Raw genomic sequence first — 15,177 nt, 5'->3', positions numbered from 1 at the left:
AAGCGCATTCCCATTAATTACAGGGTTGTGTCAGATACACCTTGGTGCTAGAGCTGTTGAAGGTACCCATTATGCATGCACTAATGGTACACCTTGTACCTATCCCCCAAAGCCCAGCTACAAAATGCCAAGGATTTGTCATCATGAAGTGAAATCATTAGAGAATACGGGTGGCTTTTGACAAGTGCCTACACTTGAAGAACTTTTAGGGAATAGCAAATCAGGGTAGCATATTTTTGGAGAGAGTGAACTTTACAAACAAATGCCTATTTTTAATATATAAAGATAAGTACAGAGAAGTCCCTGACCCTATAGGAGGCTCTAGCCCTGATTCCATAACAACCTTCCTCAGTATATCCTGTTAGTTACCACTGAAGAATCAGAGCCAACAGGCTGCAGATTTTTATATAAACATAAGAAATGTCAGTGGGACAGAAAGTCAACAGTATAATAACCAATATATATTTTACAAAATCAATATATGGCAAGATGAAGGATGGATTTGGGGAATAAGAATTGGAGACACAGCGATCATTTGGGACATTACCGCTGGGTAAGAAACGAGGACCTGAACTAGGCTGGTGATGGGGAGATTAGTTTGAATGTCAAAAGAGGTAATACAAACACAGTTTATTGCTTTGCCAGAATTCCACAACTTAAAATCATCTCCAGTGGTTCCCCCTTCTAAAGAATAAAATTCAACCTTGTTGATATCACAGCCTTATCTTTTGCTCACTAAACCAACCATCCTCTGAATGATCTCCACCCCCTTTATTCTGTTTTTTTTTTTTGCCACACAAGATTAAACTTAGCATGCTAGTTCTATTAATTCATTTAAAAATCTCACTCAACCAATATTTGCCATAACTTGTTTTTCCTATGATATCTGCTCTAGTGATACAACCACTCAACATAAATTAGAAATCTAAAAATCACTTAGTCATGTAAGTGATACATTTATTGAGCACTATCGTGTTTCAGGCAATGTTCTAAGTGCTGGGAATGTGATTATGAACGAAACAGATTAAGGAACCCAGCCACAGGAGACTTACATGGTAGCTAGGGGGAGCACAGTTAATAAACAAAATAAATAAAATATTTGCTGGGCCGGATGCACCTAAGTACTGTGGAGAATGTTAAGTTGGGGAAGTGGATAAGAGGTGAATGAAGAGTGTCAATTTGGTGGAACAGAATTTTAAACAAAGTTGTCAGGGAACATCTTACTGCTAAACTGTGTTTGAATGAGGCCGTGTGGAAGATGAAGAAGCAAGCCATGTAAATGTCCAATGGAAGAGCATCCAGACAGAGAAAAGTGTAAAAGCAAAGTTTTGCAGTGGGGGTATGTCTGGAATGTTCCAGGAACAGCAAGGGGACGTAACCAGGGCAGAGTGAGCATGAGGGAGAGTAGAAGATGAATTGATATAGGAAACATAGGGTAGATTGTATAGAACATTGTAAGGATATAGGTTTAACTCAGAGCAAGAATTTTGAGAATAAGAATAATGTCATAGGACCTAGATTTCCACAAAGCACAAAGATCAAAGCAGGGAGGCCAGTCTGGAGGCTACTGCAATAATCCTCACAAGAGGCAACACTGTTGTGGACTTTGTGGCAGTTAGTTATGCAGGTGGGAAGAACCAGTTAGATTCTAGACAAATTTTTATTTGATTCATTTACAGATAAGATGTAGAGTGTTAGAAAAGGAAGGAAGGAAGGAAGACGGAAAGAAGGAAGGGAGAGAGAAAGAAAGAAAGAAAACTCAAGGAGGACTCAAAAGTTACGTTGCCATTTATTGAGATGGGTAAGACATTAGGAGAAGCAGGTCAAGGGAAAAGTCCATAAGTTAGATTGTAAACAGCTACATCTAATGTCCCCTAGAAATCTAAGTGGGGATATTGAGTAGAAAGTTGGAAGCAGTCTTTTGTGAAGAGGAAAGATCCAAGTTGAAGACAGAAATTTAGGGGTTGTCATCTTTGCTGCCCAATATGATAGTCACCAGGCACATGTGGCTATTTAAATTTACATTAATTTAAGAAAAAAAAATTAATGAGTCCCACTAGGCTCATTTCAAGTACTCAGTGTGGCTAGTGGCACATGGGCCCAGTGGCTCTCATATTAGACAACCCAAATATAGAACATTTCTGTCATCTCAGAAAGTTCTATTGGACAGGACCAAATTGGGAGTATTTAAAGACATGAGATAGGAGACTTGATGAAATTATCAAGACATTTGTTTCTCAGCTTGGAAAGAGAGAGAGATGTTGGCAGGGCATGGGGGAGAAGATAGTAGTTGATTCTTTTCCTCACAAGGCTACAAATAATGGAATGAAAAGTTCTTCATATTTTACTCTTAGAAATTTATTCTAGTTAATCCCCACTTCTCTCTCTGTGCCTTCGCTTTGTATTTCCGGCCTTCCTTAACCTCTTGCACGGATGATTACAGTTGCCTCCTAACTGATCTTTCAGCTCAAGTCTGTGTCCCTCACTTTCATCCTCCACAGTCCTAAAGTAAAGATCTAAGTCATTCTTCAGTTTAAAACTCCCAATAGCTTCATTGTCACCTGCAGAGTCAAGGCCAAATATGGTATTATTGAATATGAAGCTTCTCTAACCTGCCTCTTCCTCTTCAGTCTCATATCCCATATTCTCTATTTTTAACTTTATGATCCAACAATAATAAACTAGTAGTCCTCTTCTGACCTGTTTCTTACCTAGCTCCTGCTGGTCTCCTTTTCCTGAAATAAACGCTCCACTGTTAATAGAATTTTACCCACCTTATATGGCAAAGCCCAGGTGCTGCTTCCTCTAGATTTGGGTAGGATGTTGCATCCTATTTGTGCTCTTAGAACACCCCATACTCCTCTCTAATATTTGACACCTGTGACCAAAATGATCCGTTTCTTCCTCTCCCCAGTGGACTATGGCTCTCAGAGGTTAGTGCCTATACTTCCACGTTTTTCATTCTTCAGGGCTAACTATACTACCGAGCATGTGGGAGGCAAGCAATGACTACTTTTCAAATGAAAATGAAAGTAACAGATGGATTTTGTGATTTCTCGGCAATATACGAACTAGTCTCATGTTTGTTCACACTGCTTCAATATCCTTCTAACACCCTGAATTGTCCTACTTTTCTTCTCCTTAAGCACTCAACTTTAATGTCGTTTTTTCTGTGTACCTATGTGTCCTCGCCCCAATCTCATCTTTTCTTCCTAGCACTATTTGTATGTACCTAAGATGCTACTTTTCACAGAGATAACCATGTCTCTTTGGTTCTTCTGAGTATGTCTTATGGACCAAGAGGGTGTGATTCATTGATCACACCTTGTGTCTTATGTACCATTTAGCGTAGTCAGCCTTCAATAAATACTTGTTGAATAAGTCTCTTAATTTGATTTACTAAGAGCTCCTAAATGGATACAATTATATAAATCACTTGATTACAAATTAAAAAAAACTGATTAGAAGTACATATGTACATAAAGGATTTCTTAAAATGGTTAAATCTGGAAAGAGCTTTGAAGGATTCAGATTTTACAGGTGACGAAACTAATGCTGGCAAAGTGAAAATGAGTTTTTGAACCAGAAAAATTTTAAGTATCTTGACCATCACTTTGCCTCCTGCTTTGTTCCCTCTATATCCTGCTGCTTCGCTTCTCCTCAATTCTTCCTCATCTGGCTTCTCACACACACTCTCAGCCCTGCAATGCTTCCCTGGGCATTTGATATGATGGACAAAGATAAATATGTATTTCCCCGACTTTGCATTACTGTGGCATTTTGATTATGAGGTTAAGATTTCTGCCTGAGTAGAAACAAAAGCTAACATAATATTTAATTTAGAAATAATATGCCTCACAAGCCCACTCCTTTTCTCCTCATGGGAGTCTAAACCCATCCGGTATTTATTCAATAAAAAGAAATGGAATGATCAGGTTTCTTGCAATAAATTGTTTCAGGCCCAAACAATGCTTAGAGGGAGCTGGAAATTCTTCTGTCTCCCAAATGTGCCAGTAACACTAACAACTGGTTCACACAGAGCTGAACTGATCATACCCTTTTTCTCAGACAGGTTAATTGGGTGAGAGTTGAGTTTTCTAAGGGAAAACTGTCCATAGATGCAATCTCCACAATTTAGCCACACACACATGCACACACATAGGACAATGTGGAAAAATAAATTATAGTAATTTCTCCAAGAAACCACCAGAGAGGGGGTCATACCAAGAACATTAAGAGACTTAATAATGAGCATTTACTATGAATGCCACTGAGCTAATTACTACTTTCCAATTAAAAACATTTGAACAAATAGAAAAATACTCATAAATGTCATTGATCCAGAACCTTAACTTTCAAAATATATATTCATTCTTTCTTTTGGAAATTAGAAGGGGGGCACATATCTTTAAGAAATATTCTCTAAAGCATTAAGGAAAGGCTACCTAGCCATTTAATCAAAATTATTGATACTATTTTTAGTTTCCAAAGAAATGTAATTATAGCCTGATTTTTTTTTTGGTGGAGTGGGGGGGGGGGGGCATTTATGATATTTTACTCCAAGATTTTTATCTCAAATAACCATTTGTCAATATTTTTCTTTTATGGAAAATGCTGTTTGAAACAAACTTTTTTTCTATATATGTATAATGACCATGACTAAGAAATGTGTGTGAAAAGTTCCCAGGATCATGTTTCCTCTGAGGTTGGGTGGTGTAAAGTAGAAAAGGGTCTGAAAATGGTAGCTTTTATAGCTAAGATTCTTTAAATTGAGTGCTCTGAACACTGTGGATTTGGTTACTCTTGATTGACAGATCACAAACTCTGGTCCCAGTTCAAAAGAGGGGCTCAGTTCAAGGTTACATTTACTATGGTTTACTCCCAGAGCAACTAGCGTGTTTTAGAAAACATCCACACTGGATAAAAAAGCACAGGGGTGGTCACAGCTTTCCATTGCCTCCTTTTACTCCTCTTAATCATGTCCTCAAGTTCAGAGTTCTCAAACGTCTGTACAGAGAGAGAAGTCCTTGAGGTCAGAGGCTCACAGAATGGTGAGGTCTCTTGACGTTGGTATTTAGAGCCACATCAGCACAGAGCATCAACTCCTATTTCTCTACTCAAGAACCCATGTCACAAAGCCTACTTTCCAAGATCTGGTTCTTGAAATTCTTGTCATGTTGGCACAGGGATAGTACCCCCTTCTCTATGTATGCCTGACTCACATTATATCCTGCATGTTCTTTTCGTTTTGTTTTAACATATTTCCATTTGAGGACTTCCTGGAGCAGGCCAACTATAAATAACTATACCGCTCAAGGAAGAAAGTTGTACTTGCATCCTTATGGGACAATAAACAAGAACAGTGTAGTACCAGTGGTTTGAAGCCCTGCGTTACCCCAGTTCTTGTCCTGTAAAGAGATAATGTCAGGTGAAAAGAAAAGGAATCCAGTCTCCATGTTCTCAATGTCAATTATATAAAAGGACCTGTGATGAAGTTCTGGAGTGATTTTTAAAATTTAAGCCTTAGAGACTGCCAAAAATCTCCATTAATGCCAGATATTACATTTTAATTTTAAAAGTAAAATCTATTTCACAATAAGCAAATGTATGTTAAGTGCTTTATATTATCTAGATGAGAGAACACTAGAAAAAGAAGGGGATAAATTAGTATTCTTGTAAACAGTTTTGATGTCTACCACCATGAATTATTCAGAACTTGCAAGAGGCCATTATATATTTCCAAGGGATATTTTAGATTAAAAAATTAAGTATTCTTGTTCCAGATGTCATATTGTAAATAATATGACAGTCACTTTAACAGATTTTTTCCCTCGTCAAAAGAAAAGAAAAGAAAGAATTATATATAAATCTCCTTTAATATTCTCTGCCTGATGTATGATGTTCTGAGTAGCTAGGGACTCAATCTATCTGGAAGGAATTTTATCAATATTAAAAAACTGAGGATCTTTCCCAGATTCCCAGATTCTAAAGAACTGACAGACCGACCCAGCCATGTAACCAAAGACACAACTACTACCAATATCACCAGCCTTCCCCACCTATAAATGTTGCTTCCCCCCCCCCCCCAAACACAGGCTGGCCACGTGAATTCTGTACTGTTTTTTCATATCATTTCGCCACTGGGAATCTCCAGGACAACACAAAGTGATCAGAGTTATAACAGATGTGGAAACAGTATGTGATGGGGACATATAGGTGATGTTCCAGCTCAGATTGTCAAAGGGACAGGGAAGGAAAAATAGTATTTACCAGGCAGAGAATAGTTGATGGCCATTTTAGAAAGAGGAATAATTGTATGAAAAGGAATAAGAATTAGTGTTTTATAGGAGATAAGGTAAGAAATAATGACTAGATTTAGGTTCTGGAGGGTCTTGTGTGGATTTACCAAGCCTGGACTATATTCAGAACATTAGAGTGAGTTAAAGAAATACTTAAAAAGAAGAAAATAAACACAATTGTATTTTGGAAAGATAATTCTAGAAGTGATGTGGAGAATAGATTCAATCAAATTAAGACTAAAGACTTAACATAGTATAGAAGTAACTAAAATGCACTCCTTCCCCAGAGAAAAATGATGAGTGATTGAATTAAGGGAATGGCTATGAAAGCAAAAACAGGATGGGTCCCAGAAATGTCATCTAGACTGGTGGCCAACAAGATGGGGAAGTTAATGGAGAGTGGAGAATTCAGAATGATTCCCTAGCCAGAATGATTTCCCTTGAAAAACTGTGTAGATGATACACAGAGATAGGGACCTCACAGAGATGGGTACTTAAAGAACCAAAAGTTTTCTTTGGGTAGGGTGGTTAAAAAAAAAAAAAAAAGAGTCAAAGTAAACTATTGGTCCTGAAATAAAATTAATAATGTAGACTAATAGACATGACTCTATCTTTACCTCATCTTCTTCTCACAAAAAAAAAAAACAACAAACCTCTGTGAGGTTATTACTATTATTATTACTCCATGTTACAAGTAAAGGAATTTAAAGAAACTAAGTAACCTTTCCAAGGGTAAATTCTAGTCTTACATGGCCAGTAAACCATTGGATATGCACGGTTAAAGCTCCAAAGAGAGCTGTTCACCGGACATATAAGTGTAGAACTTAACTTTATAGCTGACGTCATGAGAGTAGACGTGTCCACCCAGTTGTTATGTGTGAAGTGAGAAGACAATACCACAGACAAATCTCTGTGGCAGACAGATTCCCCAGGAACAGAGTGAAGAAGAAAAACATGGAAAAGCAAGCAGTCTAGATAGAAAATATGATCCGAAAGGATGAAATGTTTGAAGTTAAAAATTTGCGTATTGGGCAGGTAATGCAATGTCTTCTGGATTTGGTTCCTGATAGGTCAGGAGGACTTCAAGTAGAGAAAATGTAGTGGATTTTTCAGGGCTTAAATCAGGTAACAGTGTGTGCAGTCATTATTAGGAAGATAGCAAATGAAAACAGAAAACTGAAAATGAATTTTTAAAGTAGACTTGCTGTGAATGCAGAGTAGTAAGATCTGGGGAATAGGTTGTTTATCTCATCGTGCTTTTTTTAAGATGGGTAAAACTTGGAAGAAAGTGTCAGAGTTAGGGATTAAACAAGCTCAATTGCTTGAATACTGTTCTTTGGGAGAAGGGATTTTTGCAAAAGGAACAAGTGATCCTTAAGCAAAAGCAAGAGTTCCTTTCCCACTAAACAGAAGGAAGGTTCTTTTCCAAGACCCACATCCTACATTCAGGCTTTCTTTCTTTCTTTCTTTTTTTTCATTCAGGCTTTGTAAATGAGATAGAGCATGCTTGAGCGAAGTTGTTTATTTTTGTTTTAATACTACGTATTTTGAGTATTTTCAGGAATTTGAAATTCCTCTTTCCAACAATAGTCTCTGGCTAATGATTAAAGGTCAGAGTCTTTCGTTTTTGTGTATCATTGACTTTAGTTTTTATATCTCTTTTATTTGTGAAATAGCTGTGGAAGACATAATCCATTTAATCCTTTAGTGAAAATCTTTTTTTTTCTTTCAAAACACATTCTTCTGTTGGAAGCTTAATAGCCTATTCTAGGTAAAGGAAGAAATACCTCAGAAAAGGATGGGGATATGTACTAAAGTTGTATTCCCTTAACAGTGCCTGTTGCCTGACAATTCTAGATACATGTGCTTTTCACTCCCATGATTGTCTCTGTGCCTCCAAACTATATTTCTAATCCTTGGTTGTCTTAGTCTCCTCGGACTACCATAATAACCATAACTGTGTAGCTAAAACAACAGAAATTCATTTTCTTACAGTTCTGGAGGCTTGAAATCCAGGATTAGAGTTCGAGCATTGTCCGGGTCTGGTGAGAGCTCTTTCCCTCTTCCTTGCAAATGGTTGCCTGCTCTTTTTTTTTTTTTTTTAAGTAATTTTTTTAAGATTTTTTTTTAATTTATTTATTCATTTGACAGACAGAGATCACAAGCAGGCAGAGAGAGAAGAAGGGAAGCAGGCAGAGAGAGAGGAAGGGAAGCAGGCTCCCCGCCGAGCAGAGAGCCCAATGCGGGGCCCAATCCAAGGGCCCTGGGACCATGACCCAAGCTGAAGGCAGAGGCTTTAACCCACTGAGCCACCCAGGCGCCCCGATTGACTGCTCTTTATGTCTTCACAGAGTGGAGAGACCTACCTCTTCTTCTTCTTATATGGCTGCAATCCTATTGGATTTGGGCCCCACACTTATGTCCTCCTTTAACCTTAATTATCTCCTAAAGATTCTCCAGATACAGCCAAATTAGGGACTAGGACTTCAAAATATGGATTGGGTGGGGGTGGGGGAGGGCATCAGTCTATAGCATTGGTCCTATAGCTAATGCCATTCACTAATGACCAACCTGCCCCTCTAGCTTCATCAGCTGCAGATCATTTAAGAGCGCATAAACACATTGTACATTTGCCACACCTGGAACAAATTTAGTGAAGGAAACCTAGTGAGGCGTTCACAGTCCTCTCATGGCTCTGAAGCAGCACAAAGGGACTTAAAAAGACCTTCGGAGAGGGAGAGGGATCCTGACCCCTGGGCTTCGGATGTATCACCATATGAAAAAGAAGTCCCGGGGTGCCTGGGTGGCTCAGTGGGTTAAAGCCTCTGCCTTTAGCTCAGGTCATGATCCTAGGGTCCTGGGATCGAGTTCCGCATTGGGCTCTCTGATTGGCGGGGAGCCTGCTTCCTCCTCTCTCTCTCTCTATGCCTGCCTCTCTCCCTACTTGTGATCTCTATCTGTCAAATAAATAAATAAAATCTTTAAAAAAGAAGGAAAAAAAAGAAAAAGAAGTCCCAGTGCCTTCTCTAGAAAGATCAGGGGCTGGTCCAAGGCTTGCAGTTAGAATAGTAAGAGGTGGTAAACTCTTGTTTTACCTTCTAGGTAGTCTACCACGCTGGGTGTGCCTGATGCCCTTTATCCAAGCAACTGTTCTACACAGAAAGCCAGCATTTGCTCTGGGCTACAGCTGCAGAGGTCAGCCTCGTGTCAAGTTAACCCCACCCTCCCGTTTTCCTACCCTACATACCAGCCACTCACAGCTGTTTTTTTGTTTTTGTTTTTTTCTAACGTAAAATGTTTCACAAACCTAGTGTTAAGTTCCCTCTCCTCTCTGGCTAGGATTTCTCTTCTTTCTGGGGAACATCTTCTAATAACCCTTCATTTATGAAACATTCTCTATCCACTGCAACATAGCCAAGAGAAATCTCTCCTTCAGTCATTTTACCACAGCACTTGGAGTACTCCTCTATGACAGCACTTACCACATCATATCAAAAGTATTTATTCTCCTTATTGAATAAGAAATTGTTAAAGGCAAAAATCATTTCTCACTTTTGTCATATTCTGAGGTTTTATTATCATGCCTGGTTTAGGGTAGATGCTTGATGAATGTGTGTTGAGAAAACCCTTAAATAAAAGAATTTCTCCAATCTTAGAATTCCTAAAAGCATGCAAGGTTTATACCTTACACTATGTTTTTTTTTGTTTTGTTTTTTTGTTTTTTGTTTTTTGTTTTTTTTCATTGAATCCAGTCTTTTGACGAAGACATATTTGATGTTCGGTATGTTCCAAGTATCATACTAGGTCCCTGGGTAAAACCATAAAGAGCAAAGTGGAGTATGGAGTCTGAAGGACTGAGTACACTTGTGGACTCATCCAATAGCTCATGACTTTGGGTAAGATACTTTATCCCTTTAAGTTCCAGTTTCATTATATATAAGATGGGAGGATCACAGTGTTTTCCTGTGCGATGTGCTATGAGAGTTGAATATGAGAAATCAATTAAAAATGTTTAGCATTATTTTGTCATAAAGTCGGTGAAAGATATTTTTCTTTTTCTTCTTCTCCTTCTTCTTGTCATTGTCACACAAAGAATGATCACTGCTTTCATGTATCCCATCCTGAGTAGGTATGCAGGAGGAGCCCTTTGAGTTGACATAACTTGTTTCCCGTGTGTAAATATGACTTGTTTGAAAGGACTGTACAGTCCTTGGAGGCAGAGATTCTGTAAAAACAAGACCTCTTTGTGAAGAGCAAATTCTTCTTCATGATATTGCTATACTGCAATATCATTGTTAGACTCAGGAAAAATATTTAATTGTTTGATGTGTGCATTTAAGTATACAATAAAAGCAGACTCGGGGTTAACTCTTATCCACTGGGTGAACAAATAGTAAGTACAATAATAAAAATATACTTTGAGGGAGTGTTTGCTATGGATCGTGCACAGGGCTCTAGGTGAATTATGTTGTTTTCTTCTCCCAGCAAACACTTCATGTAAATATGCTCCCCTACAGTAGAAACCGAGTTTTAGAAACCTTAAGTAAGCTGCCCAGTCAATTCCCCTTCAACCCATAATTCACCAAGCTAGTGAGTCCCAGTTTTTTAAAAGAGTTAACAACATCCTGACACTCTGTATTCGATTTCATGATGTCCTGTCTCCTCCTAATCTCACTTGTATCTTTCTACTCATCCCTAACCCATAAAGCCATATGCAATGCACACATCTTGTCCCTTAGAAGTATACTTATTTTTGTTTTGAGGGTTTCCTTTCAAACAAAAAAAAAAAAAAAAAGTGTAGCACTATACTATAGATGAATAGAAAGCTTCCATGTCATGGAGAAATCACCATGGGAAATAAGCAGGGGTAATGTTGCCCATGTTGTATATGGGGAACATCAGACATGTACTGGAGCAGCTATGCCAGATTTGGTCTCCAGTAGCGCTAAAGGGAGCAGGTGTAAACAATGGGTGTCATAAGCAGCCCCACTAATTTGGCTCATTTCATCTGATTTTAAATTCTTTGTAGTCTTTGTTGGTGACTCTAATACAGTTAGATTTGGAAATTTTTTGTGTTGCATTTTGTTATGTAATATGTGTATATTCCTTTTTAAAATTTAATTTAATTTTAATTTTTTAAATTATGTTATGTTAGTCACCATACAGTACATCATTAGGTTTTGATGTAGTGTTCCCTGATTCATTGTTTGCGTATAACACCCAGTGCTCCATGTAATACGTGCCCTCCTTAATACCCATCACTGGACTAACCCATCCCCCAACCCCTTCCCCTCTAAAACCCTCCATTTGTTTCTTGGGGTCCATTGTTCCTTATGGTTCATCTCCCCACCCCTGATTTTTCCCCTTAAGTCCTCCATGATGTTCCTTATGTTCCACAAATAAATGAAACCATATGATAATTGACTTTCTCTGGTTCACATATTTCACTTAGCAAAATCTCCTCCAGTTCCATCCATGTTGATGCAAAAGTTGGGTATTCATCCTTTCTAATCACTGAGTAATATTCCATCATGTATATGGACCACATCTTCTTTATCCATTCATCTGTTGAAGGGCATCTCGGCTCTTTCCACAGTTTGGCTATTACTGACATTGCTGCTATGAATATTGGGGTGTATATGGCCTTTTTTTCACTATATCTGTATCTTTGGGGTAAATACCCAGTAGTGCAATTGCAGGGTCATAGGGTAGCTCTATTTTTAATTTCTTGAGGAATCTCCACACTGTTCTCCAAAGTGGCTGCACCAACTTGCATTCCCACCAACAGTGTAAGAGGATTCCCCTTTCTCCACAACCTCTCCAACATTTGTTGTTTCTTGCCTTGTCAATTTTTGCCATTCTAACTGCTGTAAGGTGGTATCTCAATGTGGTTTTGATTTGAATTTCCCTAATGGCTAAAATAATGAACATTTTTCATGTGTCTGTTAGCCATTTGTATTTCTTCTTTTGAGAAGTATCTGTTCATGTCTTCTGTCCATTTTTTGACTTGACTATTTGTTTTTTGGGCGTTGAGTTTGAGAAGTTCTTTATAGATCTTGAATATCAGCCCTTTAGCTGCAGTGTCATTTGCAAATATCTTCTCCCATTCTGTGGTTTGCCTCTTTGCTTTGTTGACTGTTTCCTTTGCTGTGCAGAAGCTTTTTATCTTCATGAAGTCCCAAAGGTCATTTTTGCTTTTGTTTCCCTTGTCTCTGGAGATGTGTCTTGAAAGAAGTTGCTATGGTAGATGTCAAAAAGGTTACTGCCTATGTTCTCCTCTAGGATTTTGATGGATTCCTATCTCACACTGAGGTCTTTCACCCATTTAGAGTTTATCTTTGTGTATGGTGTAAGAGAATGGTTGAGTTCCATTCTTCTGTATATAGTTGCCCAATTTTCCCAGCATCATTTATTGAAGAGAATTCTTTTTTTCCATTGGATATTTTTTCAATATCCAATTCAATATCTGTTGTCAAAGATTATTTGATCATAGAGTTCAGGGTCCATATCTGGGCTCTCTATTCTGTTCCATTGGCCTATGTGTCTGTTTTTGTTCCAGTACCATGCTGTCTTAGTGATCACAGCTTTGTAATATAGCTTGAATTCAGGCAACGTGATGCCCCAGCTTTGTTTTTCTTTGTCAACATTTCCTTGATGATTCAGGGTCTGTTATGGTTCCATTCAAATTATAGGATTATTTGTTCCAGCACTTTGAAAAATACCATTGGTATTTTGATCAGGATGGTGATGAAAGTATAAGTTGCTCTGGGCAGCATAGACATTTTTAACAAAATTTATTCTTCTGATCCATGAGCATGGAATGTTTCTCCATCTATTGGGGTCTTCTCCAATATCTTTCATGAGCATTCTGTAGTTTCTAGACTATAGATCCTTTACTTCTTTGGTTAGGTTTATCTCAAGGTGTCTTAAGGTTTTTGGTGCTATTGTAAATGGAATTGATTCTCTAATTTTTCTACAGTTACATTGTTAGTGTATTAGAAAGCAACAGATTTCTGTGCATTGATTTTGTACCCTGTCACATTACTGAATTGCTGTATGAGTTCTAGTAATTTGGGGGTGGAGTCTTTTAGGTTTTCCGCATAAAGTATTATGTCATCTGTGAAGAGAAAGAGTTTGACTTCTTCTTTGCCAATTTGAATACCTTTTATTTCTTTTTGTTGTCTGATTGCTGTTGTTAGGACTTCTAGTACTATGTTGAACAACAGTTGCCAGAATGGACATCCTTGTTGTGTTCCTGATCTTCAGGGAAAGGCTCTCAGCTTCTCTCCATTGAGAATGATATTTGCCATGGGTTTTTCATAGATGGATTTTATAAAATTGAGGAATGTTCCCTCTATCCCTACACTCTGAAGAGTTTAATCAGGAAAGAATGCTGTATTTTGTCAAACTCATTTTCTGCAGCAATTGAGAGGACCATGTGATTCTTGTCTCTTCTCTTACTTATGTGTTCTATCACATTGATTGATTTATGAATGTTGAACCACCCTTGAATCCCAGGGATAAATCCTACCTGGTTGTGATGGATAATCTTTTTAATGTACTACTAGATCCTATTAGCTAGGATCTTGCTGAGAATTTTGCATCCACATTCATCAGGGATATTGGTCTGTAATTCTCCTTTGTGATGGGTCATTGCTTGGTTTTGAGATCAAGGTGATGCTGGCCTCATACAATGAGTCTGGAAGTTTTCCTTCTGCTTCTATTTTTTTGAAACAGCTTCAGGAGTATAGGTATTATTTCTTCTTTGAATGTTTGTTAGAATTACCTAGGTCCTGAACTCTTGTTTTTCAGGAGATTTGGGGGGTTTGATCACTGCTTCAATCTCGTTACTGGTTATTGGTCTCTTCAGGTTGTTAATTTCTTCCTGTTTCAGTCTTGGTAGTTTATAGCTTTCCAGGAATACATCCATTTTTTCCAGGTTGCTTAATTTATTAGCATATAGCTGTTAATAATTCCTGATAATTGCTTTTATTTCCTTGGTGGAAGTCATGATATTTCCCCTTTCATTCCTAATTTTATTAATTTGGGTCCTTTCTCTTTCCTTTCTTTTTTTTTTTTTCCTTTCTTTTTTCTTTTGGTTAAGTCTGGCCAGTGGTTTACTGATCTTTTTAATTCTTTCAAAGAACCACCTTCTAGTTCTGTTGATGTGTTCTACTATATTTCTGGTTTCTGATTCATTGATCTCTGCTCTAATCTTAATTATTTTCCTTCTCATGTGTGGGTTAAGGTTAATTTGTTGTTGATTCTCCAGATCTTTAAGGTGTTAAGAAAGTTTGTGTATTCAGGATTTTTCTATTTTTTTGAATGAGTCTTGGACAGATACATATTTCCCCCTTAGGACCACCTTTATAGTATCTCATATGTTTTGGACTGATGTGTTTTTCTTATGGGTTTCCATGAATTGTTTAGTCCTTCTTTGATTTCCTGGTTGACCCAAACATTCTTGAGCAGGAAGGTCTTTAGCTTCCAAGTGTATGAATTTCTTCCAAACTTTTTCTTGTGATTGAATTCCAGTTTTCAGAGCATTGCAGTCTGAGAATATGCAGGGGGAAAAAATCTTAATCTTTTGGTATTGATTGAGACCTGATTTGTGACCCAGTATGTGGTCTGTTCCAGAGAAAGTTCCATGTGTGCTCAAGAAGAATGAGCGTTCTGTTGTTTTAGGGTGAAATGTTCTGTACATATCTATGAGGTCCATCTGGCCAGTGTGTCAGTCAAAGCTCTTGTTTCTTTGTTGATTTAGATGCTTAGATGATCTGTATATTGCTGAGAGTGGAGTGTTAAGGTCTCCTGTTATTAACATATTATTACCAATATGTCTCTTTATTTTGGTTAACAGCTGACTTATGTAGTTGGT

At 37.8% G+C, this 15,177-nt stretch overlaps 1 pseudogene; it reads right to left on the bottom strand.

Annotated features, from left to right (window-relative positions):
• Positions 1–2,367: 2,367 nt before the first annotated feature.
• Positions 2,368–15,177, bottom strand: part of LOC123952996 — a 48,158-nt pseudogene continuing 35,348 nt past the window's right edge.

This window comes from Meles meles, chromosome 1 (genome assembly GCF_922984935.1).
Source record: "Meles meles chromosome 1, mMelMel3.1 paternal haplotype, whole genome shotgun sequence".
Taxonomy (NCBI): domain Eukaryota; kingdom Metazoa; phylum Chordata; class Mammalia; order Carnivora; family Mustelidae; genus Meles; species Meles meles.
The sequence above is the reverse complement of the archived record's forward strand: the minus strand, read 5'-3'. Positions and strand labels throughout refer to the sequence as shown.